This window comes from Mesitornis unicolor, unplaced genomic scaffold, assembly GCF_000695765.1.
Source record: "Mesitornis unicolor isolate BGI_N332 unplaced genomic scaffold, ASM69576v1 scaffold1020, whole genome shotgun sequence".
Taxonomy (NCBI): domain Eukaryota; kingdom Metazoa; phylum Chordata; class Aves; order Mesitornithiformes; family Mesitornithidae; genus Mesitornis; species Mesitornis unicolor.
In genome coordinates this window covers 29362-47184 of record NW_010160123.1, presented here as the reverse complement: position 1 = coordinate 47184, position 17823 = coordinate 29362, and positions in this window count along the sequence as shown.

Below are 17823 nucleotides of genomic sequence, written 5' to 3'. Positions count from 1 at the left end.
CTGAAACATCTTTCTGTAGGATTGTCCTCCAAAAGATTATCTTGCAATACATTTTTCTACAGACGCATATCTAGCCGTTCAATTTTTTTAACTACTGTCTACACTGTAGATCAGATTAAAGCATCAGATTCAAAAACAGAAAGTTGATTAATGAATTCCTGACAGTTTCTTCCATCCAAGGTATGTGCCGTAAGTTTTTTGAGTTCAGGTAGCTTGCTCCTACAACTGAGTAGAGATGTTGTTTCATCTGTGCAGTCCTGGGGTCTGGCACTAAAACAGAGGAGCTCTATAGGAGGCTGGAAATGTCCCGGCTACCTTCGTGCTTGCAGAAAGAGACCCAGTTCTGTAGGCTCAGGATGGAGGAGATACTCTGGAATGAAAGATGTCCACAAGTGGAAGCTTTTGTGATTACATGAACTGTAACCAAAGAGAGGCATTAGTTTGACTTTGCGTGTTTATCTGAACCATTAGGCATACTTTTCTTTGAGGTAACTCCTATGTGTGTTTTTAGCAGATGCTTCTAACAGGGTTAATGACGTGACAGTTGACAAGACGAGGTGAACAGAAGTAGTTACTGTGCGTTTTCCTTTTTCCTCATGATCGTGAGTGGAAAGCAGGGTAAGAGTCGAGTTTTACAATATACAGAATTGCCACAACAGTAAAATGTTTGTGCTGCTAGCTAACGTACTGAGGTTTGTATTACAAATGAAGTTGTAATAAAGATGCTTATTATCGAAGTGCAAGGCACATATTTTATGACGGTATTCTACTCCTCAAGTTCTGTTTTGTATTATACTGAGTATAGTGGACATCGCTGCTGATGTGTCATGAATTTTAATGCGGTAAAAACGAAACGTGCTCCCATTTTACTGAACAGTACCACATACTGATTGATTTAAAATTACTCTTTGTTGTCAGATATTTAGTTTGTTCATAAAAAAAGTTTTTTAAAAATAAACTATTTTTATGGATAATCTGATTGCCTAATAGTTTTAAGGGACCTATTTAATACCAAAGTTAAAGCCACCCAGAGACTGACCAGGAACAAGGCGCTGAGTTGAGCGGTCAGGAGTTACGCCTGGAAGCAGTCAGGCAGGACTTAACTGGTGGTAGCTGTCTGTGCCACCACGCTACAGGGTTAGGCACACCTGGCAGCTTCCAAAACAAAACAGACCATTTAAAAATGCAACAGGAATAACAGCAAGGTTGAGTTAACAGACCTAGAGTAGCTCCTTAAGTCGTAGCTCACGTTCCCAAAGAAAAGCACAAAGGCTTGCGTTACTGATGTGTCTGCTATACCTGGCCTGTGAACTGGTAGAAAACTTCAGTGTGCTGTCAATCCTGTAACCCTTCCAAAGCACAAAGTACTCACCAAGCTACTTTGAGTTTTCCTGGTTGTAGTTCAGTGATATTTTGGAGGGTGGAAAGGACAGACTTGAAGGATAATGAGGAGATATTAAGTATGTTTTACAGATTTTTATAGGTATTTTTTTAGCAAATGGCATTACTGTCCTTGGTGGGAGACCAGTGATTAGCAAGAAGTCGATTATTTTACTTGTGCAGTATAAAATAGAAAGAATAAAGAAATTCAAATACCTTGATTTCCTTTTCCAGGGTGGTAAATAACTAAACTGGAAAGTAATAGACAACTTAATTACTTAGCTGACTGAAATATTTCACTCCAAAAACTTACCGGTCGTAACTTTTTTCTCAAAGACAAGCTTCTTAGAACACACGTGAAGCAATGCATCATTTTTTCCCTTATTGCAGACTTAGCTATTGAAAGGAAAATATTTTGCGTTTCCTAAAACCAACGCGAAGCCTGAATTGTTGGGTATCCCAGGCTACTGAATAGATGCCGCAGAGTTACTCTCAATGGATTTTTTTTGGGATGGGGGCCTAAGTGTCCTTACATAAGCTGTGATCCAAGTTACGATAAGAAAGGAGCCTATGGTGAGCAGTAATAATGTTCTAATGCTTCCTTGCATTTGATCAGCGGTTGCCAGTTTTTAATATAACAGCCCTCACAGTACTTAGGAGCTCATAGAACGTCTTGTGATGTTACGTTGCGGATTTGTTTTACAATATGAAATGTTTTAAGCTTTTTGTCAAAAGTGATAACATCATATTACAAATAAACCTTTTTGTGGTTGTAAAATTTAGCTTATAAATCATTCAAATTGAAGTGAAAAAAAAAACACAGGTCATTGTTAATGACGGTCTATCCTACTATTAAGAATATATGTATTTTTGTAAAGGAAAAGCACTTGTAGATATTTAATCAGTCCAATATCTATCTATGTTAATGTTTTGGAAAAAAAAAAGAAAAGAAAACAAAATGCTGCTTAGAGAATCACTTCCATATTTTTATTTTTTGGTGCACAAATGCATTTTCTGTTGATTTGTGGAATGTTTATTCTGTGTAAAGCTGTATAGTTAGTACAGCTGGGCTAAATGCATTTCTTCACTTACTCGTGTCTGACTATGGTAATATATTTCCGTTGGATCACAAAGCTAATTGCAAAACAGACTGGTGGTGCTGTTTCTTCATCTTTGATACTGGCTTTGTCCTGCCTTACGCCATTTCTACTTCATAATCATTATAAAAAATACTAATAATTTCTGTGATGTTTGTGTTTTAATGGATGTTTTAGAGTATATTTGGTTGTTCAGTCGCATCTTATTACACTTAGAAACATTTTTATAAAATGGTGACAGAATCTTATGTACAGCATTTTAAAAACAGAGTTCCCTGGATGAAGAAGTGTGCCAGACGAGTCAGGTTTAGTATTTATTTCCCTCCAAAGGAAACTAATGCTGGGTACGTGCATGGATTGCATCACTGAAGTTTCTGAGCGTTTGTACAAATAGCGTTTTTAAAACTCATAGTAACTCATTTGTTGTAATATTGCGTGGCTGTTTGAAACGTCACTCTTAGCTGTATTTTGATTCAGCGTAGTGAATTAACACAGTTTCAGGGAAAAAAAAACCAAACAGTAAAGCAAAGAATTTTATTAGAGTGCAGTAAGGAGTGGCCACCACATTTGTTTGTAGTTATTAGTGAACAATCCAAAATCTCTTTACTTATTTCAGTGGGATTCTGCAGGGGTCTGCTCCACGGGCCTGATGCAGAGTTAAGCTCTTCAGCTTGACCTCACTGGAGCTACTTTCTTTACTTATCCTCATAGCTACAACTCGGAGTGACCCAGAAATCCCACTTGGTCACTGAATTTCCTTTTGCGAGTGGCTCATACTTTTAAATTCAATCTGATCATACTAACCTTCCCATGAGTAAATAACTTTGCAGCGTCGAGTGTGTTCACTAGCGGTAGTGTTATAGTTTTATAAGTGTTACAAAATCAGCCGAGTAAATACTCGTGCACTTGTTCAATCGGGGAAGCATTTCACTCAGACTGTGAACACTTGTGGTGCCACAGTCTCATTAATACCCATGCTTCACAAAGGTCTGCAGGCGATCAGGTTTTGCCGTGTTTTGTTATTTGGATATCTTCCATTTTTGCCGTTTTTGTTAAGAGCTGATTTCTGTATGAATTCATTGGGATCAACGTGTCAGGGTCCACAAAGCAGCATTTTAACAACTTACGTCCGTTTGAGCTACGAGTTCAGTACCAGTGTTTCAGTCTTGTATCTTACAAAGAACCAAATAATAAAGAACCACGTTTGGGAGTATTTTTAAAAGCACTGTAAATTTCACCCAGCTCTACCAAAGGAGTGGTTTTTGTTGTTTTGGTTTGGTTTTTTTTTTTAATTCTGTGCTAAAATCCTTAGGAGCTGAGCGTGGCCCTGGAAAAAATGAGACACCTCTAACCGAGTTAGCGCTAGTGAGCAGTTTTATAATTGGGTGAGGGAAGTGCTGGTACTAGGGGGGTGTTTTTTGACAAAACCCTGTGGTCCTGCTTCTTGGTGTGGAGTTCAAGCCCATCTACATTTGTAAGCAAGATTTATTTCAGAGCAACAGCTCATGCATACCCTGGGAACGGACCTTTTAGAATCGTGGTATAAATAGGTCTGATCTGTAATGCTGTTTCTGATTCTGTAAGTACCTGTACGGCTCAGTGCCGGTGATGTTAAACTGAGCGCTCCATGCTGATGTCAAGAATGTCCACAGCACCTTTCTAACAGCTGGTAACAAACGACAGTTTGGTCTGACCCGTGTGCTGCAAGATGCCTCTAGCCCAGTTGGATTAATTTTATGAAAAATCTAGATGAGCAAGAAGTACAACTAATCTGCTTACTAGCACTGAATTGCTCCTTTCTCAAAGCAATAAATATATTCATGTTGTAACATCTGTTGTGCAGCCTACGATACAAGTTGTTTTGTTGCATTGTTTCTATATAATTTATTTTGTGCAATAAAAAAAAAAATCTCTGGTTTTATCTGACTCCTTTCTAGCTTGTAATGATATTTGAATTAAAACACTTGCTAGCTTTCTATCTGAATCGTGCAAGCGCACTGTCAGCTCACAGGAATGCGGAGTAGGAAATGGAATGCAGTAATGCTTTGCCTCGTAGGAAAATCAGAAGGTATTTACGTGGCCTGATTTTGTTCTCGTTAGTGTCATAGAGCGTTACCATTCATTTTCATGGGTGCAAAACCTGCCTAACACCAAAGTGGACTGAATTTGGCACCTCGTTTATAAAAGACAGCCAGGTGTGACTGTCTGTCTGAGGCTTTTGTTAAAAAGCACATTTCCCGGGCTTAACAGTCCCAGGGAGCTTCTGCCGCAGGTTTTTTAAACTTAATTTCACTGCTTATTATCATGTCAGCTTTATTTTTTCCTTTTTGTTCTCTCCTTTTTTGATGTGGGGGTTTTTTTTGAGTATTTATTGTTCTGTGCACTTACCTTCTGATTACCATTTATTATGTCATCGGGGTTTTTTTAACTCTAAGGCAACGTAAAATAAACGTGTATGCAAATTGGAAGCTAGAGGATATCCGTATGAACGAGCCCTTGGTGTGAACAAGCAGTCTTCGCACTATATACAGAGCTACTGCACAGAGAAACAATGGAGGGAGAGCTGTTAGTCAAGAGCACTCGTATGTTTTATCTGGGATGCTACTGCGAAACCTGCAGCAGCACCCCGTGAGATCTGAGATGCGGTTCAGGTTTGGAAATGATAGAAAGGACTGCCAATTAAACGGAAATGACCTGAGGCAAACAGCTTTTTGCATCCTCTTGGACAAGTCTTCTAGATGCTAGCAGAAGATAGCAACTGCTTGTGGAGACCCAATGTGAAGGTACGTGTAGTGCATTGCGGTGTGTACATACGAGTAAATGAAACACGTTTTCCATGGCATTCGTTAGTAACGTTGCCGTTTGATACACGAAGAGCAGTCGCGGCACCGTTGGCTGCTCTGTAACCTGTGCAGCGGCAGCAGCAGTGCAGCCCCACTGGCTTTCTCTGAACCTTTTTCATGTTGAATAGTTGACCTTCGGATGTATCAAAGGTCATAAACTAATACTTCACATAATGCTTCCATGTACTGCCACCACATTCTTTATGGAACAAAAATGGAACCGTATTTAAGCGTAAAATTCTGCTGCTGAGTAGGGAGCGATGTTTCCTCAATCAAGATTTCCATTAAAAATGTTGATAAATTATTTTGAAGAATTATTTCAGGTGGCTAAAAAGAGGATCATTGTGGGGGAAAGGAAACATGCATAGGACTAGTACTGAATGCCTGATAGTCATAAACCCGGGTTATGTTTTACTGAAGGAGGAAGGTGGGTGGTATTACAAACAGCTATTTGCACCAGGGGCACAGCGCATGAATCTCCCTGCAAGAACTGTGATTCAAATGGCTTTCTATCCTGATTATTTTTTTCTCTTTTATTCTAGAGGAGAATATGCTATACAACATCATTATAGGCAAGAGTAATGTTTTTCCAAAGAAGAGTGATTTAGTAATCTAGTTTTCATTATAGAAACAGAAGTTTGCTGGCAGTGTGTAATGTGAGCACCTCATTCCAGTGGCAGGCTTCCAGCATCTTCATTTGGAAAGAAGACTGCTGCATTCATAATTCATAAAAGCATCTATTGGCATCTATCCCTTTAAACTAACACAGGAAGAGTAAACATTCTTACATTCAAAACACTCTGTCCATCTTTCCCAAACTATTCATAGGTGAGGTTCTCGACTTTCCTGCAGTATGCAATTAACTACAGTAAATGCATTTACAGATATGGCGAAGAATTACAATAATGAACCTGTTCTTAAGAAGAGTTGTACTTAATACCCGTTTTTGGAGACACTTTAAATTCCTTGGATTTAATTCCATCCTTTGGTGACCGGAGATGCACGACGTGTGTGTGTCGGTGCCCCTGCAGACCTCCAGTCCTGCTGCCAGTAGCCTCTGCAGATTTTAGTGCCCTGCTACCTCTGCAGAAATGGCAGAGCTTGTTGCTAGCCAGTATTCTTTTTTGATTTTTCTCTCCATATCTGTCCTATGACAGATGATTGTGTCCCGGTTGCTTTCTGAAAGGGGTTTTATTCACACACTTCTCCCTCTAAACTACCAGAAGTGATGCAGATGTAAAGAGAGCACTGTGCAGGCTCATCTTGCCCTTAGGCTGCACCCAGCATCAAGATTTCTGAAGGTCTTAAGAAATGTGCTCAGGAAGTTTGCTGCTGCTCCCATGCTTTGCTGGTTTACGATGTTGAATTTGTAAATGACCTTATTACTCATGAAGAACTCCCAGCAGAAAAATGGCTTTGAGCAGCAGATCTAATGGTCTCTTCTGAGACAGATAATGCGTGAGTCATGTTAAGAAATGAATTATTTACTTGTAATAGAAGGGGCTACGTGCCTGATTCCACAGGACTCACAGAATGCAGTGCAGTAACTCGAATCTGGTTCATATGAACAATTTGACTGTCACCAGACTCCCTGTAAAAGAATTTTATCATTGCAAAAAATGGCACTTGCTCCAGTGTACATCTAAGAAGTGCTGGCATAGCTAAAAAACGTTGATTTCCTACTGTTTATTGCAAAACCTACTATATAGCATTGTATATAGACTTCTCTTGGGTTTTATACCGCATATATTAAATGGTTCCATAGGTTTTCTATGGTACAGCGTCCAGATTCAGGTCAGATCAGATGAGATTGTTGTTCTCTGGTTATGAAAGTTCCTGGAACAAGAGGGAAGAAAGAAGCCTGGCTCTGTACTGGTAAATGGTCCTATGACTTGCAGCAGTCAGCCTGCCCCTCTTTTCATGTTCTGCTGATTGCCAGAATCTTCCTTCTTAGAGCAAAACCGTGCTTCCAGAGTGCCTTACAAATAAACGGAAGAACACTGCTAATCCGCTGGAGGTAAGCAACAGGTAACTCTTTTTTCAATTTTTAAATAATTGCTGTTTTGAAGAGCTCTCTGGCTAATACTTTGAGAGAATGAACGTGCATGTTCCAGGCGTTACCCATGTAGTTTAACTTCTTTATTTTATTCACAGGCATACAAAATCAAAACTGTTTGGTCGTTGTAACAAGCTAGAGGATATTTGTGTTAATAAAAGAGTAAATAAATAAATAATGCTGTAGGGTTTTTTTAGAGAAGTTACACTGCGAAGGATGAAATCTTCACTGTTCTTGTTTTCAACCGAAGGCTGCTATAATTTATTTTTCTATACTTGCAATGAAAACCACAAGGAATTACGTTGCAGCCTGATACTAAAGGCGTGTTATGCAGATGCCTGACCCTATAAACACGTTTATGCTTAAAGAGTACTCACATGGGTCATACACAACGCGTGCACATACATTTTAGTGATGCTGTTGTGGAAATGTGAACCGGCCTACTGGTAGCGTGTTCTCCATTTACAGATTGCATCTAAAACAAGAAAATCACCTGGAAAATAGACGCCTACCGTGTCAAAGGAACCCAAAGTGCTTTGTGGGTTATGTATTTAAAATGTACACGTGCTGGAGTGACTTTGCCATGGCAACGTGGCCATAGGGTAGAATAGAGCAACTTAGCACACGAATGTAATGCTACCTTCAGCTGCAACTGTAAGATAAGTTTGCAGGGTAACAGTCATGTGGAATTGGACTTCATGCTGGAATCTGTTCAGGTGTGTCCCCTGGCTTGGGAGAAGGGTGCCCAGGAAAAGCTCCCAGTGGCTGCACACGGTGAACAGCTTACATTGCATTCAGCCTCAAAACACGCCTACTTCTGCCTGCAGCTCTTGGCCAAGTCCTATTCTTATGGCAAACAAATTCTTAGCAGTAAAAAAAATATTTCATCAGGAAACGCGGAGTAAAATGCTGTGTCACCATGAGCCTTAATATAGGCTCATTTCCCAACATGGGGAAACTGAAATAGCCACTGCTTAAAGAAGCGGAGAAGAGAAGCTAAATTCTTCTAAGTTACTTATAATATCTGCTGGATCTGGAGAAGGGATGGAGAGACTATTGTCTTTCCAAGGGACAGGGCTGTGTACTATTTATTCTGATGTCGTCTAGCATCACAGGGGAAGGCTGGCTAAAACCAAAGTTGAATAGCTTGTAAGAAGTTCAGTCTCCAGCTCTCACAGTTCTCGCTTCTCTCAACTGCACAACAGCAGGTGGAGCCAAGGATTTCCAAAGATGTGGCATCACAGACAGCACCACGCAGAGGAAATTGCTCAGCATGCCAGCATAAGGGAATACCAGACAGGCAGCCCACAGAGCAACTATGAGGCAACCAGTTGACGAGTACCTAAATACCATAGCTGCGCTGCTGCAGCGCTGTTCAAGCTGTTGGCAGCTCTGTGCAACGTGTGGAAGCTGGCAGCAGACAGGCAGCGGCTCTAGGCTTTGAGCCCCAGTTACAAGCTGGGGTCATTGCTCGCCAGGCTACCTTTACAGCACAGTTCATTGCACACAAGACTTTTGCCTGTGGGATATATATGAAAAACTGTATTTCGAAGTATATTAGCTTTCACCAATAAACAGATTTTTAATATCACCCATCTTCTTAACAGCTGCCAAGCCATGCCTCAAGTTAAAATAGGTGACCAGCAGATACAGCTGCTTCTCAAATGTCTTCACATCAGTTCCTCGCTAGGAAGTTTAGACTTAGATCCAGCTACTGTTTGCAGCCCAACATTGAAAGTTACTAAAGAATGTGATCTCGGGAAACAGTAGAAGGGCATCCTAGAGCCTCATAACAGAATTACAGACAGAAAAAAAGGTGTCCCAGCTATGGCAGAAGATAGGAGGCTTCTTGCTGTGGCTATCAGCCTGAGACTGTGAAACCCAGTGCCACACTCAGTCTGTGGATTCACGGGTTTCTTGTGGCTAAATACTTTGGGAACATAAGTCATGCTGAAGGAAAGCCACCAGTTGGGAGGCAGCTATATCGTCTGGTCTGCTTTTATTTGCCCACAAGCAGCCACTGGAATAAGAATATTTATTTGGGAGTGGCAGTGGTGGAAAATAATGTGGTAAGGAGTGCACAGTTGTGAATATAAATAAAACATTTCTATGAGAAAGTAAGCACCAGACAGTGCTTCCTACTATTAATAGCTTCTAAGAAAAGATACCATGTCCCAGGAGCAAAAGGGTAGTGGGCTGTAGCCTGCTGCTAAGAGAACTTATCTACGTGCAGTCCCCACAGGACTGACGATTGTTTCCATTTACTCTGAGTCAAATGTGTTTTTTCCACTTCAGTACAGGATAAATTATACACATCTCTAAAAGCCTACAGGTACAAGCACCTGAAATGCAGTAGACCACAAGGCACATACACATTTCTAATTTGAGGAGCTGAACTGAATCCCTATCTTTTCACGCATCAGTAATATTTAGAAAAGGAGGAGAAATCCAGCTTTGGTGGGAGATGACCCATGAGGGTTGCATTAAGAATGCTCAAAATGTCACAGATCCCTTCCAAGCAGCACTTCAGGTGCTCCAGTTGTGCTTCTACAAAATTGCCACAGAGGTGGCAAAAAGATTTCCCCTGACTACCACAAATATTTGAGCAAGCCAGCAATGCCCAGATGCTGCAGTGATCCCAGGTGAGAATGGGGAGCAGCAACACAGCCCCCAGCCGACAGCTTTCAACAGAGCAGTGGGGATGTATGCAAGGCCCAGTTCCAGAGCGGGATATGGAGCAGAGGTGCCCACCCCAAGGAACGGGAGGAAAAGTTCTGGGTCTCCAGAATCAAGGGGATCAAGGCTTGTTTAGCTTTCACCCGCACCCAGTGCTTTGGTCGAGGGTGGGATGCATATGGAGAGTTTGTGCTTTGCATTAAAAAAACACAAACCACACACCAAGAGAAACAAACAAACAACTTTTTGACAATTTCCCAAAAGCCCCAGGCATTTTTCTTTTTCTAAATTTAATCCCAGTACTGGAAAGTCAGAAAGCAAAGCTCCTCCTTTAGCTCTGAAAGACCTTCAGAGGCGTGGGGAGACTGCAAATGTGACAGCAGCAAAGGAAAGAGCGCTCTGTGATTGGAAAATGTCTTATTAAATAGAGCTACAGAAGATTTAAAAAATAACTCACTGGATTTTACTTCAAAGTAGAAGCCAAGGAAAGCAGATTTTTTTTTTAAAGAGGTTTTTTTTTATTAGTTCTCCCTGTTCATTGATATCTGGCCTTTTTCCTGTACAAAGACAATACTTGAGCCCTGAGCTGTTAGCACAGAATTTACCGCTGTTACTGATCAGTCCAGAGCAGCCGCTCCCTGGGTTCACATGTGTCTAAGTCAGGATTTTGAACTGTAAATGATACCTTTACAGTGGTTGGGCAAAGACTAAGCTGAAATGCAGGAGACAGCTGCTGCAGATCAGCTGTGAGAGTTGGGGAGGAGGTGCAGAGAGACGTCTTGAGGTTTGGAAACCCCACCTGTGCACAGTCTGTCAGCACTGACCTTTAGGAGCTTGGTGTAAGTCAAAAAGTGACTCCATGCCCAGGCAGGATGCCACAGCAGCTCTAGCTCTCCTATGTGGTAAAGGTTTCTAAAAGCATCCTTAATCTCCAGGACCTCTTATTTTTAACAGGTGATGCAGCTGGACTCTTCTGATAGCATTTATGCTAGGTAGTTATGTAGAAAAACTAAGGTAAGTTGTGTTAGTTGTGTAAGTTGTCTGTGTCAGCACAACGTGGAAATTGCTGCTAAACCAGCAGTCACAGGTATGTGCAGTTGCTACAGTCTGACTGCAAAGCTGTTTCAGTCCTCAACTGCTCCTTCCTCAACAACACCAAAGCATGGGGCATCCTCCCCGGGACACCCCCACTCTGGAAAACTCCCATTCCACCCATGTGAGATGGCACAAACTCACACAGAGGGGTTCTCGCAGCACCCCCCACCCCGCCTCTGCCCTGACTCCCAGGGGTGAAGTAGCTCATTTGTCCCCCTCCTCTGCCTCTCAGCTTAAGGCACTCCCAGGAAATAACCCCCTGGGAGATGGGCTCATTTTGTCTCTTAAATCGTGACACCTGCAACATAAAGAGTGCCCTGCAGTGCCTAGGGTAGTGAGACCTGGATGCTGCAGAGACAGGAAAGTTATGGCAGGCATGTGAGTAGATCTGTTCCTCAAGTGCCCTGGTTAGCCACACTTGGTTAGGAAGGCATTGTTTTCTTTTTATCCTGGTAAATAGATAGTAGGTAGGTAGATCTGTTTCTCCTTTTGTCCTCTTCCCTGCTTTCGTTATTCACAGTGGTTTTCCCTTGGTTTTAGCTTCATATCATAAGCTTACAATTGATGGTCCCGGTTCCTTCACACCTCTCTTATGTTGTGCTCTACATACTGCAAGGATGGATGCTTTACATCGATACTGCATTTCTGAGCCATTTCACAACGTTTGTTTTGCCCATGAACTCCCCTTCTCCGTAACTGAGTGCTTTCTTCTTCTTTTATTTCCCTGTGCCTCCTGCCTCTGTGCAGGCCTGCTTCAGTTGTTACCAACCTTTCTTGCTATTATGCCCGAGAACAACTGTAATTTTTCTTTTATTTTTTTTTTTGAAACACTAAATTTAAACCTTCATTTTTCTATCTTCTTCCAAACTTTATGTAAGGCCAGATAAGACAGTCACTTAAGGATGCCAAGGCCCCTTCTACTCAAGAGTGACTCCTAAGGAAGTCACTCTCAGTGACAGCCAACAACAGGACAAGGGGCAATGGTCCCAAGCTGGAGCACAGGAGGCTCAACCTGAACATGAGGAAAACTTTTTCACTGTGAGGGTGCCAGAGCATGGCCCAGGCTGCCCAGAGAGGTTGTGGAGTCTCCTTCTCTGCAGACATTCAAAACCCGTCTGGCCGTGTTCCTGTGTGACCTGGTCTGGTGATCCTGCTCTGGCAGGGCTTGGACTGGATGATCTTCCTACTCCTAACATTCTGTGATTCTGTGAGATCCAAAAAGAACGTTGCTGTATATTTCTCTCCTACGATTGATCCTGCTGTGCAGTAATTGCCACAGACTGCAAGTCTGCAAAGGCAGGCCCTATTCAAGAAGCTTTGAGGGTCCTCCCCAGTGGCATCCATACCTCAGCTGAAGTGACGAGGCTGCAGGATTTCCTCAGGATCTCCAGGTAGGTCTTTGCTTCCTTTCCAGTGTGGGCCACCTCCTGGGGCGAAACAAGGAGTGAGGACCGGTTCCTCTGTCCCACTGGGCCAATTTCAGAAGTGTGGTAATTTGTGCTGTACACAGAGGACACCTAGCTGGTCACCTCTGAGTCTGTTTCAACATGAAAACAATACTTATTGTAGAAGCAGGTTGACTGTAAACATAGTGAGAATGGACCAGGGCTCCTGAGTGCTGTTTATTAATCTTTCAGTCAGCTAATTAAAGCAGCACAATGTGGTCGTGCTCTCTGCATTGTTTCCTGGTACAGATGAAGTATTAATTTCAACCTTAGCTGCGGGAGGACGTTGGCAAGAGATGTTTGGATCTGAGTAGGTTTCCAGCTTTGTTTTGGTCTGTTTCTGAGCATCTGCTGGGGTGGGTGGCTGCTTCAGGGGGGGAGTGAAAATTAACTTTATTGAGTAATTTCCTTTATGAAGGATCTGAAGGGGATGGCTGCCTGCAGAAATAATATTTGTTAAATGGCCATATTTGGAAAATGAGTCAGAGAGAAAATAGCATGCAAATCCCCCAGCTTATCTCCAGCAGGGAAAGAACAGAGACATGCTAAGAAAGGGAGAGATAGGCTGACTTGGAGATGCCAAGTTAAAATTACCCTAACGGGAATGTTGTTCAGTTTTGGACTGAAAAATGAATTAGGAAAATGTTAGAACTGGCCATTTCAAATGCTAAAACCTTTTCCTAATAAAAAAAAATTGCTCTGAAATAATTGTCCGCCTGCAAAATATTTTGAAGTTCACAAGTGTCCACTTATGCCGGGTATGTAAGATTCTGCAGCTCTACCCTTTACCTACTTTCACCTGCTTTTTCTAGAAGAAAGACTTAATGGAGAGCACAATGATGCATTTAAGGTATGAATAATAAAAGAAAGGGAAAAGAAACATCTTTGTGTTGTATGAACTACATCAGAATAATACGCAAGGCTGGTGAGACCTCATAAAAATTAAAATAAAATATCTCTCAGACAAATCCTTAAGTTTCAGGCAGCTGGGCAGCAGCCCATCTAATTAGCTACAGTCACTGCCTCTTTAGCAGCTCTGTCACTGCTGACCTTTCTCATTTACTGTGACTCTTTGTAGAGGACTTTTTCTGCAGTCTTTTGTCCCGGCTCTTTAAACCTACGAACAGACTGAAATAGTTTCTACCTTCTACCAGTTCGTGGGTGTCTTGGGTCTCTTTTTCTCTTGTGCTCTTGAAGAGATGCCACGGCCTCGCCTGGCTTTGTGTCGACGTGACACGAGGGAAGTGGTAGTGCTTGCTATTTAGAAACCTGGGGAGAGGAGGCCGGCAGCAACCTGATCAGAAATGCAAAGTTACTTCATCACTTTCTTCCTTAGCCCTGGGAATGGGGTGGGAAATGGCAGATGAAACAATATGAAATCTGATCTTTACTAAGTAAGCTTTTAAAACTCGTGCGTTAGATTGGGAGGCTGCCCGTGGAACAGAATAGCTCTGTACTGATGCAGCTGAAACGTTCCCTGCCAGAGCTAAAACCAAAACAGCTCAGCACCAGAGACGGGTTCGCAGTGAGATGCTGTGGGGTCGAGCAGCTGCTCTGGGAGCGCTGTGGGAGCCACCATCCTCAGGACTGCCCACCCGAAATCTCTTACCTCTGAGGGCAGTTTTGCTGTATAACTTTTCAAAGGTGTAAGTTCCAAAGGTTATTACAGGGAACCAGTTGATCAGAGCAGTATTGAAATATAGTGCTACAAATGCAACCAAGAAAGGGCACCTTGCAAGGGGTGACACGCGCAGAGAGCAAGCTGCAACACAGCAGACTATAACGTGGTGTGTAGGGATGGCCCTTTGTTACGGGATGGTGTTGTCACGAAGACAAAACATATTAAAAATATGACTCTCTACATATCAGAGGGCATTAGCTCTGACTAGTGAGGGTTTTGGCAACTCTTTGGATGTTCCTTCTAAGAATAATATTTAAACCCTCTATTTACAGTAAGGGTTGTGTTCTGGCCATGGGCTGCAAAGCATTGTTATCCTTGTGTTGGCTTTAATAAAGATGGATGTATTGCCCTCATGTTCCAGTGAAATATGAATTGGGTTATTTGCTTGTAGCTGAAGCTTCCTCTCTGTCTTAATTGGATGTATTCGCCTTGGGAGGTTGAGGAGGCGGAACACGCTGTGCAGAAAAGCCTGCCCGGTCCTAGTTGTGTAGGAGGTCTAATGGCTTGAGGTTGCTGAGGTTTGTTCCACCAGGTTCCTTGATCTGCCCTGGAGCCCCCATTTCAGTGCCCATTGACTTGCAGAAAGGAAAATTCTTAGTCATTGCATCACTTTTTTTCCACAGGCAGCGTATTCAGAATTTGATGAAGGTGTTGCCAGTGCCCTTTTTATTCTAGATACATTACGATGAGCTGTACCCTTTCTGTGCAGCTGGGGGTGTCTTAGGGAAGTCAGACAAGTATCAGTTCTGATCTCTGTTCCAAAATGGCAAACATTAATCTGCTTTGGCACCAGATTTGGTGCGGATGATGGTGTCAGTTACACCTGCATGAAGGACCATGTCAAACAGCGCTGGACTCACTGCATTTCCTGTAGTGGATGTACTCCAGCTTTGTATGGACTTCAAGAGGGGCTCAGGTGACTTCTGGTGTTGGCCACAGCTGGTTCCATAGGCAAGAAGTAAAACTACACCTTTAAAACAAAACAAAACAAAACAGAACACTTTAATGTCTTTCATCCTGTACTCTAGTGCATTTGGGCCTACTTCCAGTAGGAATACTAGCAACATATTTTTGTTTTAAACAACTGTGATTATTGACAAGTAGATTAATTCAGTGGTGAGCCATTAAAACGGGGGGGGTGAGGAGGAGGCTGAGCATATGATGGAGGAGGGCAGAGCAAAGGGGGGAGTGGGTTTGCTTATCCTTGAGCAGAAAGACTTGGGAGGATCTAACTGCTGCCTTCTGCTACCAAAAGGGGTGTTAGTGAGAAGAGACAATTTCAGTAAACAGAAACTTCATTAAATATGAAAATTCTTTGCAGGCAGAGGAACGGGGACTATCACTGCAGTTACACAGTACTGAGAATCAGCATACGCCTGCGTACTGGCAATACTTGCTCGCTGCTAGAAGAAGGCCAGCTTAATGCTCATCCAATATTCATGTCTCAGACAATATCTGGGGTTTTCAGCATCCTTGCCATTTCTGAACATGTATTGCATACTCAGAGCTGCTGTCCTGACAGTGGGTGGGAGAAAATGAAAAGCTGCAAGTTAGAAGCCTGAGTTTCAGGGGAATTGTAAACGTCTCAACGCATTTCAGTGGATCTTTAAACAAGCAAAATGAGAGACTTCTCCAATGCCTCTGTGTAATCAATTTCAACATTTATGACTCAGACTATGAAACATGCAACGCTGAATTATTCACTCTGGGCCAAGAAGAAAAATAAGGCGGTGAATCTTATCATACTGTGAAGTATTATTACAGGACAGCAGTGGTGTGTTGAACTGCTAAAAATCCTGTTAGTGTAAATTAACTGAAAAGTAGCAAAACATAACAGGCTTGGCTTTTGCACATACGCAAGTTAATTTCCTATTTGTTTTGGGTTTTTTTAATTACACTTCTCTCACAGCACAGGAAAAGCTGAAGTGCAGATGCACATATATATCTGTGTATTGTATCAACATGATGTGACGTGGTAAGTGTTATTTCAGTTGCTTTTGATCTTTTGCACACAGGACAGGAGGGCTTAAACAGCCGGCAGGGTCACAGCCGCTCCAGCCTCCAGGCCTTTGCTATGGGTGTCTGCAGCGGTCATCATCTGACACCTCCACAGTAGCCTACAAAACTCAGCGTGTGATCTAAGCCCAGCGTGCGAATACCTGTTGGCATTTTTCAGAAAGATCATGCTCTGAGGCAATCTTTTTGCCGTTTGTCCAGCTCTAAGTAACTGTCATGGTTTAGGGCTGGGCCGGCCACTAAATCCTGGACAGACGCTCTCTGTGAACCCCTCTCTCCTCCCCAGAAGGGAAAAGAGAATAAGGGAGAGAGACTTTATGGGTTGGAAAATAAACTAACAGGTTTAATGAAACAATAATACTAATACTGCAGGATAATAATGTAAATAGGAAAATAATGAAATATATACAGATATGTACAAATATATAAAAAACCAATATAAAATCCTCCCCCAATGATGAATACGTCACCAGAGGCTCTGCAGAGCTGGGCACTGGAAAAGTCCCAGACCAAACCCAGCAGCAGTGGGAGCTGATGCAGGACACACAAATCAGGATCAGAGGCAGATGAACCAGCAGGGTTCTGCTCAGGCCTGGGCCTCTGCAGGACCAAGATGGACAGAAAAGTCTGAGATGGAAGAGCTCCAAGATGGAATAAGAATCGAGACCCTTGTGATGCCTTGGCTTTATAGTGACTATGATGTATGTGGGATGGAACACCTCGTTGGTCAGTTTTGGGTTCCCTTCCCCCCTGTAGGCGCAGACACAGCACCCATGGTGAAACAACTGACCTTAAGCATATCTTCACAGAATCACAGAATCACAGAACGTTAGGGATTGGAAGGGACCTCAAAAGATCATCTAGTCCAATCCCCAATCCCCAATCTTCTAGCAGCACTGTTTGGGAAAAACATTGTGTGAGTTTTCAGCAAGTTCAGCCACTTAGAAGAGACCAAGCTGAAAAGTAAAATCACTCAATAGAAAATTAGTCCTATTTAGCTCAAACCAGGACAGTAATCCAGACCCAATACTAGCATTGCTTGAACAAAAGTTATGGAGACAAAAGTACTTTTCAACCAAAAAAGTAACTAGATCAGGTATAGGACAATTTCACTTGAACTGTTAGGTCAGTGTAGCACTTGCATGTATTGGCTCAACCCAGAAAAGAGTCTTATTACCCTACCAACTTTTAGACAAAACCATGGATTTCTTTTTCCTGGCATTTTAGATTAGCAGCCAGAAAACCACAGGAAAGCATCGTGCAAAGCCTGTATGCTCAGCAAGAAGTTGCCTGGTGCGAGTCACCTGAGTGAAACGTTCTACTATGGGCTTCAGGCTTCAGGGAGAAGCTTTCCTGCAGGAGCCTGGTCCTGGCTCTGCCTTGGGGACGGTTCCAAGGTCCATTCCTTCAAGGAGCAGGGCATGGCTTGCTGGGTGTGTCTATGCACCCCTTTCCCACAGCAAGGGGTCGTTACAGCCCTTGTAGAGGAAGCAGGGGATTTCTATTCAGTTCCCTTCTCAACCTGAGAGAATTC